Source organism: Dasypus novemcinctus, chromosome 19, assembly GCF_030445035.2.
Source record: "Dasypus novemcinctus isolate mDasNov1 chromosome 19, mDasNov1.1.hap2, whole genome shotgun sequence".
In the NCBI taxonomy this organism is placed as follows: Eukaryota; Metazoa; Chordata; class Mammalia; order Cingulata; family Dasypodidae; genus Dasypus; species Dasypus novemcinctus.
The window spans coordinates 51017519-51035220 of record NC_080691.1 but is presented as its reverse complement, the minus strand read 5'-3'; positions in this window follow the sequence as shown (position 1 = coordinate 51035220).

Sequence of the window (17702 nt, the reverse complement as noted above, 5' to 3'; positions counted from 1 at the left end):
AGAACACTCAAACATACATATTATAGGCATTCCAGAAGGAGAAGAGAAGGGAAAGGGGTCAGAAGGAGTGTTGCAGAAAAAAATGGCTGAAAACTTCCCAAATCTACTGAAAGAGACAGATGTACATATCCAAGAAGGACAGTGCACCCCAATTGTCATAAAACCCAACAGGCCCACCCGAAGACATATACTTGTCAAATTATCCAATGCTCAAGACAAAGAGAAAATTCTAAAAGCAGCAAGAGAAAAGAAAACCATCACATATAAGGGAAGCTCCATAAGATTAAGTGCTGATTTCTCATCTGAAACCATGGAGGCAAGAAGGCAGTGGTATGATATAGTCAAGGTACTAAAGGAAGAAATTTCCAACCAAGAATACTCTACCCAGCTAAACTAGCACTCAAAAATGATGGAGAGTTCAAAATATTCACAGATAAACAGAAACTGAAAGAGTATGCCAACAAGAAAAGTCCCTTTCAAGAAATTCTAAAGGGAGTTCTGCAGGAAGAAAGGAAAAAACAGGAGAGGCAGAGTTGGAGGAGAGTGTAAGAGCAACAAAAAAGACAAAAAGAGAAGGGGGAAAAAAAGCAAACAAAATATGACAAACACAAGTCCAATCAAAATATGGCTAACATAAATAATTCCTTGAAAATAATAACATTGAATGTCAATGGGTTAAACTCACCTATCAAAAGATTCAGACTGGGATACTGGATAAGGAAATATGACCCATCTATATGCTGTCTACAAGAGATGCATCTTAGACCCAGAGACTCATGGGGTTGAAAGTGAATGGCTGGAAAACAATCATACAAACAAACAATAACCAAAAAAAGGCAGGAGTAGCTATATTAATATCAGACAAAATAGACTTTAAATGCGAAACAATTGTGAGAGACAAAGAAGGATACTACATTTTAGTGAAAGGGACAATCTGTCAAGAAGATCGAACAATCATAAATATTTATGTTCCTAACAAGGGCGCCTCTAAATATGTGGTGCAAATACTGGAAAAACTAAGTGAAAGAATAGATGCATCTACAATTATAGTGGGGGATTTTAATACACCACTATCAACTCTGGACAGAACATCTCAAAAGGGAATCACTAAAGAAACAAAACATTTGAACAGTATATTAGAGGAGCTGGATTTAATACACATATATACATCATTACACCCAAACACAGTAGGATATACATTTTTCTCAAGCACACATGGATCATTCTCCAAGATAGACCATTTGCTAGGCCACAAAGAAAGGCTTAATGAATTCAGAAAGATCAAAATCATACAAAATAATATCTCTGACCACAGTGGAATGAAGCTGGAAATTTGCAAGGGCCAGAGGCCCAGATTTCACACCACGATTTGGAAATTAAACAGCACACTCTTAGAAAAACAGTGGGTCAAAGAGGAAATCTCAAAAGAAATCAATGACTACCTTGAAACAAATGATAATGATAACACAACATACCAAAATTTATGGGATGCAGCAAAAGCAGTACTGAGAGGGAAGTTTATAGCCATAAATTCATATATCAAAAAAGAAGAAAGAGCAAAAATTGAAGAACTAACTGCACATTTGGAGGAATTAGGAAAAAAACAACAAAGTAATCCAACAGGAAGAAGAAGGAAGGAAATAACAAAGATAAGAGCAGAACTAAATGATATAGAAAATAAGAAAGCACTTGAGAAGATAAACAAGACCAAGAGCTGGTTTTTTGAGAAGATCAACGAAATTGACAAACCTTTAGCGAGACTAACAAAGAAAAAAATAGAGAAGATGCAAATACACAAAATAAGAAATGAGAAAGGTGATATCACCACTGGCCCCACAGAAATAAAGACTATCATAAGAGGATACTTTGAAAAACTATATTCCAACAAAAATGACAATTGAGAGGAAATGGACAAATTCCTAGAAACACATAAGCGGCCCATATTGATGAAAGAAGAAATTGATGATCTTAAGAAACCAATCACAAGTAAAGAGATAGAATCAGTCATTAAAAACCTCCCAACCAAGAAGAGCCCAGGGCCAGACGGCTTCACAGGTGAATTCTACAAAACATTCTGGAAAGAACTAACACCAATCCTGCTGAAACTATTCCATAAAATCGAAACAGAAGGAACATTACCTAACTCCTTCTATGATGCCAACATTACCCTAGTACCAAAACCAAACAAAGACACCACAAGAAAGGAAAATTACAAACCAATTTCTCTAATGAACCTAGACAGAAAAATACTTAACAAAATACTTGCTAATTGTATTCAACAACACATTAAATGAATTATACACCATGATCAAGTGGGATTTATTCCAGGTATGCAAGGATGGTTCAACATAAGAAAATCAATCAATGTAATACATCATAGAAATAGATTGAAAGAAAAAAATCACATGATTATATCTATAGCTGCAGAAAAAGCATTTGACAAAATACAGCACCCTTTCTTGATAAAAACACTCCAAAAGATTGGAATACGAGGACATTTTTTTGAACATGATAAAGAGTATTTATGAAAAACCCACAGCCAACATCGTTTACAATGGAGAAATCCTAAAATCCTTCCCTTTAAAGTCAAGAACAAGACAAGGATGCCCACTCTCTCCCCTTCTATTTAACATTGTCTTAGAAGTACTTGCTGGAGCACTGAGGCAAGAACCAGATATAAAAGGCATTCAAATTGGAAAGGAAGAAGTCAAAATTTCATTATTTGCAGATGACATGATCCTATACATAGAAAACCTTGAGAGGTCTACAACAAAGCTTGTAGAACTCATAAATGAGTTTAGTAAATTCACAGGTTATAAGATCAATGTGCAAAAATCAGTAGCATTTCTGTTCACCAATAATGAGCAAGATCAGGAGGAAATCAAGAAACAAATACCATTCACAATAGTAAATAAAAAAATCAAATACTTAGGAACAAATTTAACTAAAGAGGTAAAAAACTTATACACCAAGAACTATACAAGACTGTTCAAGGAAATCAAAGAAGACCTAAATAAATGGAAGAATATTCCTTGTTCATGGATAGGAAGACTGAATATTATTAAGATGTCTATCCTACCAAAACTGATCTACACATTCAATGCAACCCCAATAAAAATCAACACAGCCTTCTTTAAGGAACTAGAAAAACTAACTATGAAATTTATTTGAAAAGGAAAGAGAACCCCAAATAGCCAAAGACATATTGAAATAGAAAAACGAAGTTGGTGGAATCACACTACCAGACTTCAAAACATACTACAAAGCTACAGTAGTGAAAACAGCATGGTATTGGCATAAGGAGAGACACACAGACCAATGGAATCGAATTGAAAGTTCTGATATAGAACCTCACATATATAGCCATGTATTATTTGATAAAGTAACCAAACCCTCTCAACTGGGAGAGAATGGCCTACTCAACAAATGGTGCCTGGAGAACTGGATAGCCATATGTAGAGGAATGAAAGAGGATTACCATCTCACACCTTATACAAAGATCAACTCAAGGTGGATCAAAGACCTAAATATAAGAACCAAAACCATAAAGACCTTGGAAAGCAGTGTAGGGAAACATCTACAGGACCTTGTAATAGGAAATGGCTTCATGAACATCACACCAAAAGCACGAGCAGCCTAAGAACAAATAGATAAATGGGACTTCCTCAAAATTCAAGACTTCTGCACCTCAAAGGAGTTTGCCAAGAAAGTAAAAAGGGAGCCTACACAATGGGAGAAAATATTTGGCAACCATATATCTGATAAGAGACTTATAACTTGCATATATAAAGAACTCATATATCTTGAAAATAAAAAGATAAACAAGCCATTTAAAAAATGAGAAAAAGATTTAAACAGACACTTCTCCAAAGAAGAAATACAAATGGCTAAAAAGCACATGATAAAATGCTCCAAATCTCTAGCTGTCAGGGAAATGCAAATCAAAACTACAATGAGATACCATCTTACTCCCATAAGATTGGCAGCTATGAAAAAAACAGAAGAATACAAATGTGAAGAAATGGGAACACTCATCCACTGTTGGTAGGAATGCAAAAGGATCCAACCATTTTGGAGGACAGTTTGGTGGTTTCTCAGAAAACTAACCATAGATTTGCCATATGACCCAGCAATACCACTGCTGGGTATATACCCAGCAGAACTGAAAACAAGGACACAAACTGATATATGTAAACCAATGTTCATAGAAGCAATGTTCACTATCACCAAAAGTTGGATTCAACCCAGATGTCCATCAACAGATGAGTGGGGGGGAAACGGACTTTGGCCCAGTGGTTAGGGCGTCCGTCTACCATATGGGAGGTCCGCGGTTCAAACCCCGGGCCTCCTTGACCCGTGTGGAGCTGGCCCATGTGCAGTGCTGATGCACGCAAGGAGTGCCGTGCCACGCAAGGGTGTCCCCCGCGTGGGGGAGCCCCACGCGCAAGGAGTGCGCCCGTGAGGAAAGCCGCCCAGTGTGAAAAGAAAGAGCAGCCTGCCCAGGAATGGCGCCGCCCACACTTCCCGTGCCGCTGACGACAACAGAAGCCGACAAAGAAACAAGACGCAGCAAATCGACACCAAGAACAGACAACCGGGGGGGGGGGGGGGGGGAATTAAATAAAAATAAATAAATCTTTAAAAAAATAATAATAATAATCAAAAACTTAAAAAAAAACAGATGAGTGGATCAATAAAATGTGGTATATATATACAATGGAATACTACTCGGCTGTAAGAACAAATACACTACAAACACACGTGATAACATGGATGAATCTTGAGAACCTTATGTTGAGTGAAGCAACCCAGGCATTGAAGGACAAATACTACATGACTTCAATGATATGAAATAAGCAAGCTGCCTCTGAGAGCTAGAGACTGGAAGATAGGCTTACAGGAAATCGGGGGGTGTAGGAAGGATGTGAGCCGACATCTGCAGGGGTGGAATCTATGATGAGTTGGTGGTAAGTATGAGAACAAAGAAGAAGATAACATGTGGGCAAGGGGTTGCCTTTGGGTGGGGCTTTGAGGGTTTGAGGGGGCTGGGGATGGGCGGATGGGTAATATTGCCCAAAAAATTGGGGGGGGGGGGGCAACATTCGAACATAGGAGAGTGTCAGGTGTTGGTTGAGAGTAAAATGCTGAGAAAATCGTATCAAAATATAATTAGGATGGTTACCTGTTTAGGATGCTCGGAGGGGATGGTCTGATGCGGGATGGACTCCTGGGGAATGTCTGAATGCTCATTTTGCCAGGGTGGGTTGTACCATGGGTGGAGACCCAAGTAATGAGAGTGGGGGTGGACCCACATCCTGGGGAGGACTAATGCCATCAAATAGAGGGAACTGTATCTCTCGAGAGAAAGGGTGGCTCCCAGGGCATTAGGGCAGTTGAGCAAGTCAGGCCCTGAACACTGTTGCAAGTATCTCTGAATGTGGCTCCTTGGGAAATGGAGATTGGCTGTCCCTGTGGGCCCCAAGGGGAGGGGAAAATGGATGTTGAATGGATGGAACCAAGGTAAATGTGGGGGTAAGTGAGCAGTTTCGCGAGAGTACACAAGGATGGATATAAAACTTGTAATATTACACCAAAAACATATAGGGACGACAGACTAATAATGTAAACCATAATGTAAAACATAGGATAACTAACAATTTAGAAAACTGTATATCCTAAAGTATGGACCACAATGTAAGCACAGATGTCACCTTGTTTGAAAGCTATTGTCTCAGAGTCTGTACATCAGTTTCAGTAAATATGATATGAATAAGTTAAAAGATTATCACTGTGGAAGGGAAAAGGTTTTATGGTGGATGTATGGGAGTACTGTATATTGTATATATGAATTACTGTGATCTAAGGCTCTTGTGAAGAGAAGCTCAATAATTAGGAAAAAAGAAAAGAAAAAGATAGGATGTAGAATTTTTCCAAATCAATACGTATTCTAGATCTAACCTTTAAACCCATCGCTATATTCCATTTTACTAGTAAGGGAAGCTGACATTATATTGGGCTTCACTTTTCAGGAAATTTTGGATCACAGAGTGGTTCAACAATGGCAGTGGAGGAATACTGGTATGGGATGATGTTATTGACAGGCGATATATGGTTGACAGGGAGTTATACAGGGCATATGTCCAGAGTGCATGGTAATGTTTGGATATACTGATAGTGGAAACAATTAAAAACAACAGCTGGCAGGGTACTGGGTTCCTGGCTGGGGGTGCTCTGTTGTGGTCCCTAGGGGAGCAGTGGCAGTCCCCTAGGTGCAACGGTAAGGACCAGGAAGGAATGATGGTCCAACAGTGAGCCCCTGACACTAATGACTATGCTTGTGAGCCTATACACCTGAAATAAGAACAAGGCCTGGAGCAGCACTGTGCCTGGGAGTTTCCTCCTGACAGCCTTCACGTTACTCAAATGTGGCCAGTCTCGAAGCCAAACTCAGCATGTAAATGCAATGCATTCCCCCCAGTGTGGGACATGACACCCGGGGATGAGCCTCCCTGGCTCCAAGGGATCACTACCAAATACCAGCTGATGATGCAACTAGAAAATGACCTTGAATTAAAGGTTCAATGTGGACCAGCGGAATATCCCTGTCTACATATAATAACAGGAGTTTAAAATGCTGTTTGACCTAATGTAAGGGGGAAATGGAAAGTAGAAATGAGTTTATATGGCTATGAGTCTCTAAAAAAGAGTCTGGAGGTTGTCAGAAGGATTGCCTTTATGCACACCTGAGCAGAGTCTCAGAGACAGATAAAGTAGATACAACCCCAGGTATTGGTTCTTTTGAGGGCTAAAGAGACCCACAGGTTCTATCATCATGGCAGATGGAGTTCGCTGCCATGTCAGATGGCCCTTCTTTGGAGCTGGTGTTTCTGCATGATGGAAGTGGACTCAGATGGGATCTCTTTTCACAAGACTTTCATGCTACTTTACCGGAATTGTAGTTGGTGCTGGGGTTTAAGATATATCTAGGGGATTTGAATCTCTGGACTGACAATATGATAGCTAGGCCCTGAGTCTCAACAGACTTCAACTCTTACACTCTGATTTACTGGACTTACCCCACTCAGCTAACATGGAGTTGAAGAATGTCAACCACCACACCATGGAGCCTAGAATGCCTACAACGGAAAGCAGGAGGATTGCATCCAGTATCCATGTGGAATCTAAGCCCCCTCTTGACATAGAAGTGCAATGGACACAATCAATCCAAGGTCCACAGAGAAAATGTGGCATTGGTGTGGGAAAAGTGGCCATGGTGGCTGATGGGTGTGGGGAATGGGAGGAAGAGATGAGATGTGGAGGCGTTTTCGGGACTTGGAGTTGTCCTGGGTGGTGCTTCAGGGACAATTACCAGACATTGTAGATCCCCCCAGGGCCCACTGGATGGAACATGGGAGAGTATGGGCTATGATGTGGACCATTGACCATGAGGTGCAGCGATGCCCAGAGATGTACTTACCAAGTGCAATGGATGTGTCATGATGATGGGAGAGAGTGTTGCTGTGGGGAGAGTGGGGGGTGGGGGTGGTGGGGTTGAAATGGACCTCATATTTTTTGAATGTAATATTTTTAAAAAATGAATAAAATAAAAAAAAACAATATAAAGAGGAGGGATGGCAGTATAGACTAGTATAGAGAGTATGTATACTACTGAAACTAGCTTGGTACTAGTCAAACTACATTGTTCTTAGTTTAAGATGTTCATTGTAAATAGAAAGATAACCACTAATACAACAACTAAAAATATATACAAGAGGAAAAGAGAAGTGGATTGAAAAAGCAATTAAATACAAAAAAGGGGAGCAGATGGGGCTCAAGCACTTGGGCATCTACCTCCCAGATGGCTGGTCCCCAGTTCAGTTCCTGGTGCCTCCTAAAGAAAACAGACAATGAGCAGACAACAAGGGGGAAAAAACAACAATGAGCAGACAGACAAGGGAGACATCACAGGGGTAGGGTGGGGAGAGAATTTTAAAAAGGCAGCAATGGAATAATTGTGGAACAAAAACATATAAGACAGAGAAAACAAATGGCTGAATGACAGGAGTAAAGTCTTCCTGCTCAGTTACTACCTTGAATGTCCATAGATTAAACCCCCCTATTAAAAGGCAGAGATTGGTAGATTGGGTGAAAGAGCATGATCAATCTATATGCTGTCTATAAGAGACTCACTTTAGATACAAAACACAAAGAGAATGTCAGTAAAGGGTGAAAAAGGATACTCCATGAAAAGAGTAACCAAAAGAGAGCAGAAGTCACTATAATACTCTTAGAATACACTTTAAGTAAAAAGATAAAGGAGCAAACATGGCTGAAATGGTTGAGCTCTGGCCTCCCACACATGAGGCTCCAGATGTGGTTCCTGGTGAAAAAATAAAAACAAACAACAAGTGAAACAAATGAAAAAACCAACTCAGGGGAGGTGGGGGAAGATGGTGTATGAATAAGTATACCATCGTCATCTCTCCTGCAAAGACAGGCTGTGTTGTGACAGAATTCTGCAGGCACAGGCTGTTTTGGGAACCCACAGGGCAGGAGGTGTGTGGACATTGATCTGGAGAGACTGCAGCAGAATCAGTGCTTCCTCAAGGTAGAATTGTGGGTTTCTAACAATGAACTCAGAAGCTATGGGAAGGTAAATCCCTTCCCCCTAAGGCTGAGAGCATAGTGCTTCCAGAGAACTGCCAGTCGTGAGGGAACATTCCCAAGCCCAATGTTCCCCAAACACATGAGCTCCAAGCCCGTGTTCCCTGAACCCCACAACCCACATTTCACAGACCTACATACCCCAAGTCCACATTCACCCGGGGCTCTGTTTCCTGAGCCCAGCACTCCCAGAAATTGGGCATTGTCCTACTGCTCTGGTCGTGGACTAACTCCGGGAGTAGGAGGGTTTAGGTGGGAGGTGCAGAGGGGCCAAGGAGTGCAGGTTCAATTTTCTGATCCCCCCTTTTATTGAGTTTGGAGGAGCATATCAGCTGACTTGGGGAGAGCCTAGGAAGAGAGTAGAGGCAAATCTGCTCAGAGAGCCCAATTTACCTAAATGCCCTGGCATAGGAAACTTGGTCTGGGAGAAGGTGGAGTCAGAAAATTAACTAGCCCCCCTGTAGCACACCTAAGGGAGAGGGACAGTAAGACGTGCTTTGTAGGCTTCCAATAGCATATTTAGGGTTCCTAGCAAGGAGTGGGTGCTCTATCTCAAGAAATTAAGAGACATTATTTTCTGAGGAGAGTTGGTTCACCAGGGACTGATTTGAATTTCCTACAGGAACCCTCACAAAGCCTTCCTGCTGCCCTGGTAGAGAGGGAAGTGAGGAAGGGAGAATGGGGGAAGGTCAGATTCCTAAGCAGTCTATTCAATTGCAAAGAGGATTCCCTGCCTGAAGACTTACCTGGTCTTTTCTGTTGGTTTGTTTTCTTGTTTTTCTTTCCTCTTTATTTCCCTCACAGCCTTTTTATTTTCTTTTTTTCCCCTTTGTCTTTTTCTTGTTTGCTTTTTAAAAAGAATTTTTTTATTTTTTCCCTTTTTTCCACCTTTTCCCTTTTTTTATATTAGGTGCTACAGGCAACATTTCTTATTTGCTGTGCTTCCTCATCCTCAGTTTCCTCTTTTCTGTGTGTACTGCTGCTTTTGGCTACCAACACTATCTCCTTTCCTTTACATCATTCTATCCTCCATCATTTATTATTTCTCTTACATTCCAACTCTCTTTTTTTAGCCCCCAATATTTCTGACTTTTTAATCTAATACCTCTAATCTGTTTTCTATCTTTTATTCACTCTTTATATTACTGTTCTTTTTTTCCTCTTTCCCTCTCTCCTGATCACATTGCTCTTTTATTGATTGATTGATAAATGCAATGAATGTGCCACAATGACTGGTTTTTTAATTCATACTATATTCCTCCCCATATTCAGTTTAATGTCTCATTATAGGTAACCCACTTTTTTATGGTTATAACCATACACAGCTTATGTAAGTTCAATATCCATTCTCCTAGATTTCACATTGTTCTTCTGCTAATGTTCACTATCAATACTACTATTATTTATTATTTTCTTACCCCTTTCACTTTCTCTGACCCCAATATTTTCCTTCAAGGGAACATAGTCAAAAATAAGGAAATAGAATAAGAACAAAGTGACAAAGAGAAGACTTAACATGTACACAAAAACAATAACTAATTAAACACTGAGACGAAGAAACTAATCAACTGAATAAACCCAATAAGATAAAATGATGACCAGACAGCAAAAAAAACAAAAAACAAAAAACTAAAGACCATACCAATAATCAGGAAAACATTGCCCAATCCAATGAGCAAACTAAAAACTAGGAAGAGAAGTGGAACTCTGAACAAATAATTCAAGCTCTCAAAACATGTATCATGGACCAATTCAATGAAGTGAAGGAAGAGATGAAGCATATTAAGAAAACACTTGGAGAGCATACAGAAGAAATTGGAATCATGCACAAAAACATAATAGATATGATGGGGATCAACAGCACAATCCAAGGAATCAAAAATAAACACTCAGCAAATAACAGCTGATTTGAAGAGGCAGAGGAAAGAATTAGTGATGTGGAGGACAGTACATCTGAAATCCAACAGATAGTAGAATTGATTGATAAAAAGATACAAAAAATCCAGCAGGGACTTAGGGACCTGAATGACAATGCAAAACACACAAACATAGACATCATAGGTATCCCAGAAGGAGAAGAGAAGGGAAAGGGGACAGAAGGGGTGTTGAAGGAAATAATAGCTGAAAACTTCCCAAACCTATTGAGGGAGATGCATGTACATGTCCAGGAGGCACAACACAACCCAAACAGCATAAATCCCAATAGGCCTACCCCAAAACATATACTTGCCAAATTATCCAATGCTCGTGACAAAGACAAAATACTGAAGACAGCAAGAGAAAAGAGAACCATCACATACCAGGGAAACTCCATAAGACTAAGTACTGATTTCTCATCTAAAACCATGGAGGAAAGAAGACAGTGGTATGACATAGTCAAGGTACTAAAATAAAAACATTTCCAGACAAGAATACTCTAACCAGCAATTCTGGCACTCAAAAATGACAGAAAGTTCAAAATATTCACAGATAAACAGAAACTAAGAAAGTATGCTAACAAGAAACCTACCCTTCAGGAAACACTAAAGGGAGCTCTGCAGGAGCAAAGAAAAAAACAGGTGAGGCAGAGTTGGAAGAGAGTGTAAGATCAACTAAAATGACAAAAGGTGAAAAAAAAATCAACATATGACAAATACAAATACAAAGAAAATATGGCTAATACAAGTAATTCCTTGCAAGTAATAACACTGAATGTCAATGGATTAAACTCACCTATTAGGAGACACAGAATGGAACATTGGATAAGGAAATATGACCCATCTATATGCTGTCTACAAGAAACACATCTTAGACCCAGGGATTCAAGGAGATTGAGGTAATGGCTGGAAAACAATCTTATAAGCGAACAATAACCAAAAAAGAGCAGGAGTAGCTATATTAATATCAGACAAAATAGACTTTAAATGCAAAACTATTGTGAGAGACAAAGATGGATACTACATATTAGTGAAAGGGATAATCTTTCAAGAAGAAAGAGCAATCATAAACATTCATGCCCCTAACAAGCGCACCTCCAAATATGTGAGGCAAATCCTGGAAAAATTAAGTGAAGGAATAGATGCCTCTACAAATATAGTGGGGGACTTTAACACACCACTATCACCATTGGACAGAACATCTCAAAAGAGAATCAATAAAGAAACAAAGACTTTGAACAATATAGATCTGAACCTAACAGACATATGCAGAACATTACATGCATATACAGCAGGATATACATTCTTCTCAAGTGCACTTGGATCATTATCCAAGATAGACCACATGCAAGGCCACAGAGAAAATCTCAATGAATTCAGAATGATTGAAGTCATACAAAATAATTTCTCCAACCACAGTGGAATGAAGCTGGAAATCTGCAAGGGCCAGAGAACCAGATTATGCATAAAGATATGGAAGTTAAGCAATGCATTCTTAGATAAAGAGTGGGTTAAGGAGGAAATCTCAAAAGAAATCAGTAGCTACCTTGAAACCAATGAAAATGACAACACAACACATCAAACTTATGGGATGCAGCAAAAGCTGTACTGAGAGGGAAATTCATAGCCATAAATTCATACATGAAAAAGGTAGAAAGAGCTAAAACTGAAGAGCTAACTGCACAATTGGAGGAATTAGTACAAAAAAAAAACAAAAAAAAACTAACCCCAAATAAAGAAGAAAGAAAGAAAGAACAAAGATCAGAGCAGAACTAAATGAAATAGAAAATAAGAAAGCACTCAAAAAAAATAAACAAACCAAGAGCTGGTTCTTTGAGAAGATCAATAAAATTAACAAACCCTTAGCTAGCATAACAAAGAAAAAAGAGAGAAAATGCAAATACACAAAATAAGAAATGAGAAAGGGGATATCACCACTGACCCCACAGAAATAGACACTATCATAAGAGGATACTTTGAAAAACTATATGTCAACAAGAAGGACTATTTAGAGGAAATCCTAGAAACACATAAGCAGCTTACATTGATGAAAGAAGAAACTGATGATCTCAACAAACCAATCACAAGTAAAGAGATAGAATCAGTCATTAAAACATCCCAACTATGAAGAGCACTGGGCCAGATGGTTTCACAGGTGAATTCTACCAAACATTCCAGAAAGAACTAACACCAATCTTGCTTAAACTCTTCCAAAATATCACAATAGAAGGAACATTGCCTAATTCATTCTATGATGCCAACATTACCCTACTATCACACCCAAACATAGACAACACAAAAAAAGGGAAATTACAGCCAATGTTTCTAATAAACCTATATGCTAAAATCCTCAAGAAAATACTTGCTAATCCTTTTCAACAACACATCAAATGAGTTATCCACCATGACCAGGTGGGTTTCATCCCTGGTATGCAAGGATGGTTCAACATAAGAAAATCAATCAACATAAGACACCATATAAACAGATTGGGAGAAAAAACCACATGATCATATCTATAGGTGCAGAAAAAGCATTTGAAAATATACAGCACCCTTTCATGATAAAAACAATGCAAAAGATAGGAATAGAAGGAAACTTTCTGAACATGATCGAGGGTATATATGAAAAACCCACAGCTGACATCATTTACAATGGTAAAATCCTAAAATCCTTCTCTCTAAGATCAGGAATGAGACAAGGATGCTCACATCACCAATTTGATTTAACATTGTGTTACATATACTTGCTCGAGTACTGAGGCATGAAACAGATATAAAAGGTATCCAAAATGGAACAGAAGAAGTCAAAATTGCACTATTTGCAGATGACATCATCTTATACATAGAAATCCCTGAGAAATATACAACAAAGACATTGTATGTCCTCCCATGGCCCATTGGGTGGACTATAGGAGAGTGTGGGCTATGATGTGGACCATTGACCATGAGGTGCAGTAGTGCTCAGAGATGTATTCACCAAATGCAATGAATGTTTCACGATGATTGAGGAGGTTGCTGTTATGGGGGAGGAGTAGGGTGAGGGGGGTAGGGGTATATTGGGACCTCACATTTTTTTAATGTGACATTAAAAAAATAAATAAAGACAAAAATAAATAAAAGGAAAAAAGTTTCTAGAATTTATAAATGAGTTTGGTAGAATCACAGGTTAATGATCAATACACAAAAATCAGTAACATTCCTGTACATCAATAATGAGCAATCTAGGAAGAAATCAAGAAGCAAATACCATTTACAATAGTAAATTAAAAAAGCAAATACCTAGGAATAAATATAACTAAGGATGTAAAAGACTTATACACAGAAAACTACACAACACTGTTCAAGGAAATCAAAGAAGACCTAAATTAATGGAAGAATATTCCCTGTTCATGGATAGGAAGACTAAATATCACTAAGATGTCTATTCTACCAAAACTGATCTACAGATTCAATGCAATCCCAATAAAAATCAACCCAGCATTTTTTACTGAACTAGAAAAACTATGAAATTTATTTGGAAGGGAAAGAGACCCAGAATAGCCAAAGACATATTAAAAAAGAAAATGAAATGGGAGGAATCACACTACCTGACTTTAAAACATACTACAAAGCTATAGTGGTCAAAATGGCATGGTATTGGCACAAGGATAGACACACTGACTAATGGAACCAAATTGAGAGTTCTGATATTTGTCCTTGCATATACAGTCATTGCATATTAGTCAAGACCACCACCAAGCCCGCTCAACTGGGAGAGAATGGCCTCTTTAACAAATGGTACTTGGAGAACTGGATATCCATATGAAACCCTAAGTACTGGTGCTCCTGAGGGCTATGGAGACACACAGGTTCTACAGTCCCCCCAACTGAGTCCAATCCAATTCAAGACTCTCACACTTACAGAAACAAATTAGCCCTAAGGATATGATTTTCTGGAATCCACCTAGTTTCAAACTGTCACACCTCAGCATTTTATTTTTTTAGTTGCTGTTGTAAATGGAATTGTTTTAATGATTTCCTTTAGAGATTGTCCACTACTGGTTTTTAAAAACCCTGCTGACTTGTGTATGTTTATCTTATATACTCCAATTTTGCCTATTTTGTCTATTAGGTCTAGGAGCTTTCTTGTGGGTTATTTAGGATTTCCTACCTCTGGGATCATATCATGTGTGAATAGAGATAATCTGATTTCTTCCTTTCCAATTTGCCTGATTACCCTGGTTTCCAGTAGAATGTTGAATAATAGTGGTCTCAGCAGATGTACTTATCTTATTTTTGATCTTATGGGGAACGCTTACAGTGTTTCCCCATTGAGTATGATATTTACTGTGGGTTTTTCATAAGTGTTCTTTATCATGTTGAGAGATGTTCCTTCTTTTTTTAATGGTTTTCTTTTTCTTTTTTAAAATTTTTTGAGAGGTCCCTTCTACTCCTGGTTTTCAAAGTGATTTTTTTTTAATCATGAAAGGCTGTTGAATGTTGTCAAATGCCATTTTTGTATAAATTGAAATGATCATATATTTTTTTACTCATTCTATTAGTATGATATTACCGTGATGTGTTTTCTTTGTTGAACCAAAAAATTCCACTTGGTTATGGTGTGTAATCCTTTGAATATACTGTTATATTCCATTTGCCAGTGTTTTGTTGAGAATTTTTTCATCTATATTCATAAGGATATTGGTGTGTAATTTGCTTTTTTTGAGTTGTCTTTATCTTTGGTATCAGACTAATGCTAGCCTGATAACTGAGGTAGGAAATAATCCCTCCTCTTCAATTTTTTTTTAAGAGTTGGAGAAAAATTGGTGTTAAATTTGTTTTAAATACTTAGAAGAATTCAGCTCTGAAACCATCTGGTAATTGTCTTTTCTTGTGAGTTTTTAAAAATTACTGATTGAGTCTGAACTTGTTATAGGTTTGTTGAGGTTTTCTATTCTCATGACAGATTAGGTATTTTGTATGTTTCCAGAAATTGGTGCATTTCATCCAGATTTTTAAAGTTGTTGGCCTATAATTGTTCCTAGCGCCCTTTTATATGTTGTCTTTAAGGTTATAGTAATATGTGCATTTTCATTCCTGATTTTAGTTACCTGTGTTCTCTCTCTTTTTGTCAGTCTGGGTAAAGGATTGTCAATTTTGTTGATATTTTCAAAAACCAAACTTTGAAATGTTGGTTCTCTGTATTATTTTTAGTTTTTCATTTATCTCTACTCTACTCTTTACTATGTCCTTCCTTCTACTAACGTTGGGTTTAGTTTGCTCTTGTTTTACTGTTTCTTTAGGTGTGAAGTTAGGTTATTTATTTATTTATTTATTATCCCCCCTCATTGTTTGCACCTGCTGTCTGCTATCTATGTCTCTTTGTTGTGTGCTCTCTTTGTCTGCTTGTCGTCTTTTTAGGCACTGCGAAGTGAACCCAGGTCCTCCTATCTGGGAGCGAGGTGCCTAATCACTGGAGCTACCTCTGCTCCATGTTTGCTGTGTCTCTCACTGTGTCTCCTAATAGTGTTAGCTCTTTGTGTCAGCACACTATCTGACACTTATCTTCTTTAAGAGGCCCTGGGAACTCAACCTGGGACCTCCCATGTGGTATGCAGGTGCCCAACTGCTTGAGCCACATCTGATTCCTGAAAGTAAGTTATTGATTTGTGAACTTCCTTTTTCAATGTAGACATTTAGAACTATAAATTTCCCTCTGAGTATTGCCTTCCCTGCATCTCATATATATTGGTACATTGTTATGTTGTGTTTTCATTTTCATTCATCTCAAGATATTTCCAAGTTTTCCTTTTGACTTCTTCTTTGACCCATTGATTGGCTAATAGTGTGACATTTAATTTCCACATATTTGTAAGTTTTCCAGTTTTCCATCTATTACAGATTGCTGGCTTTATTCCTTTAGGGTCTAAGAAGATACTTGGTATGATTTCAATATTTTAAAAGATTTGATTTATGTCTTAACATGTGGTGTATCCTGGAAAATGTTCCATGGGCCTTTGAGAAGAATGCGTATTCTGCTGTTGTTCTGTGGAGTGTTTTAAATATGTCCGTTACATCTAAATGGTTAATATGTTGATCAAGTCCTCTATTCCCTTATTGGTTTTCTGTTTAGATATTCTAGTAATTTAAAAAATCTTTTTAATCTTTTTTTTTAAGAAGATACATAGATCACAAAAAAGTTACTTTAAAAATATGATGTTCCCATATACCCAACACCCCACCCCACTCCTCCCACATCAACAATGTCTTTCATCATTGTGACACAATCATTGCATTTGGTGAATACATTTTGGAGCACTGCTATGCTGCATGGATTGTAGTTTATATTGTAGTTTACACACTTCCCCAGTCCATTCACTGGGTTATGGCAGGATATATAATATCCTTCATCTGTCCCTGCAATATCCTTCAGGACAACTCTAAGTCCCAAAAATGCCCCCACATCACACCTTTTCTTCCCTCTCTGTGCTCTCAGGCAACTCCTGTGGCCACTGTCTGCACATCAATGATACAGTTTCTTACATTGCTAGAGTCACAACAGCTCGATAGTAGAATGCCAGTAAGTCCACTCTAATCCATATTTTATTCCTCCATCCTGTTGACCCTTGGATGGTGATGTTCACTCCACCTCTAAATTGAGAGGGGGCTTAGATCCTACATGGCTGATGTATGCGATTCTCCTGTTTGCAGTTGTAAACACTCTCAGTTATGGCTGACCATCTTTACTTCCCTGTTTGCTGAACTGGGTAAGTCCAACAAACCGGAGAGTAGGTGTTGAACTCTGCTGAGGGTCAGAGCCCAGCCGGCACATATCCAGTCCAGAGATTCAAGTCTCCTGAGTATACACCAACATCAACACCAACCACAAGTTCAGTAAAGTGGCAGAAGTATGTGTACAAATGTCACATCTGAGTCCAACTGCATCACACTCAGGAGCACAAATTCCAAATCAGGTCCACTGGCAAGGTGCTGAACTCCAGAGCCATCTGCCATGACTGTAGAACCTGTGTGTCTCCATAGCCCTCAGGAGCACCAGTACTTAGGGTTGTATCTACTTTGGCTGTCTCTGGGATCCTGCTGAGACGCATGTAAGCACAACCCCTCTGATGACCTCCTGATTCA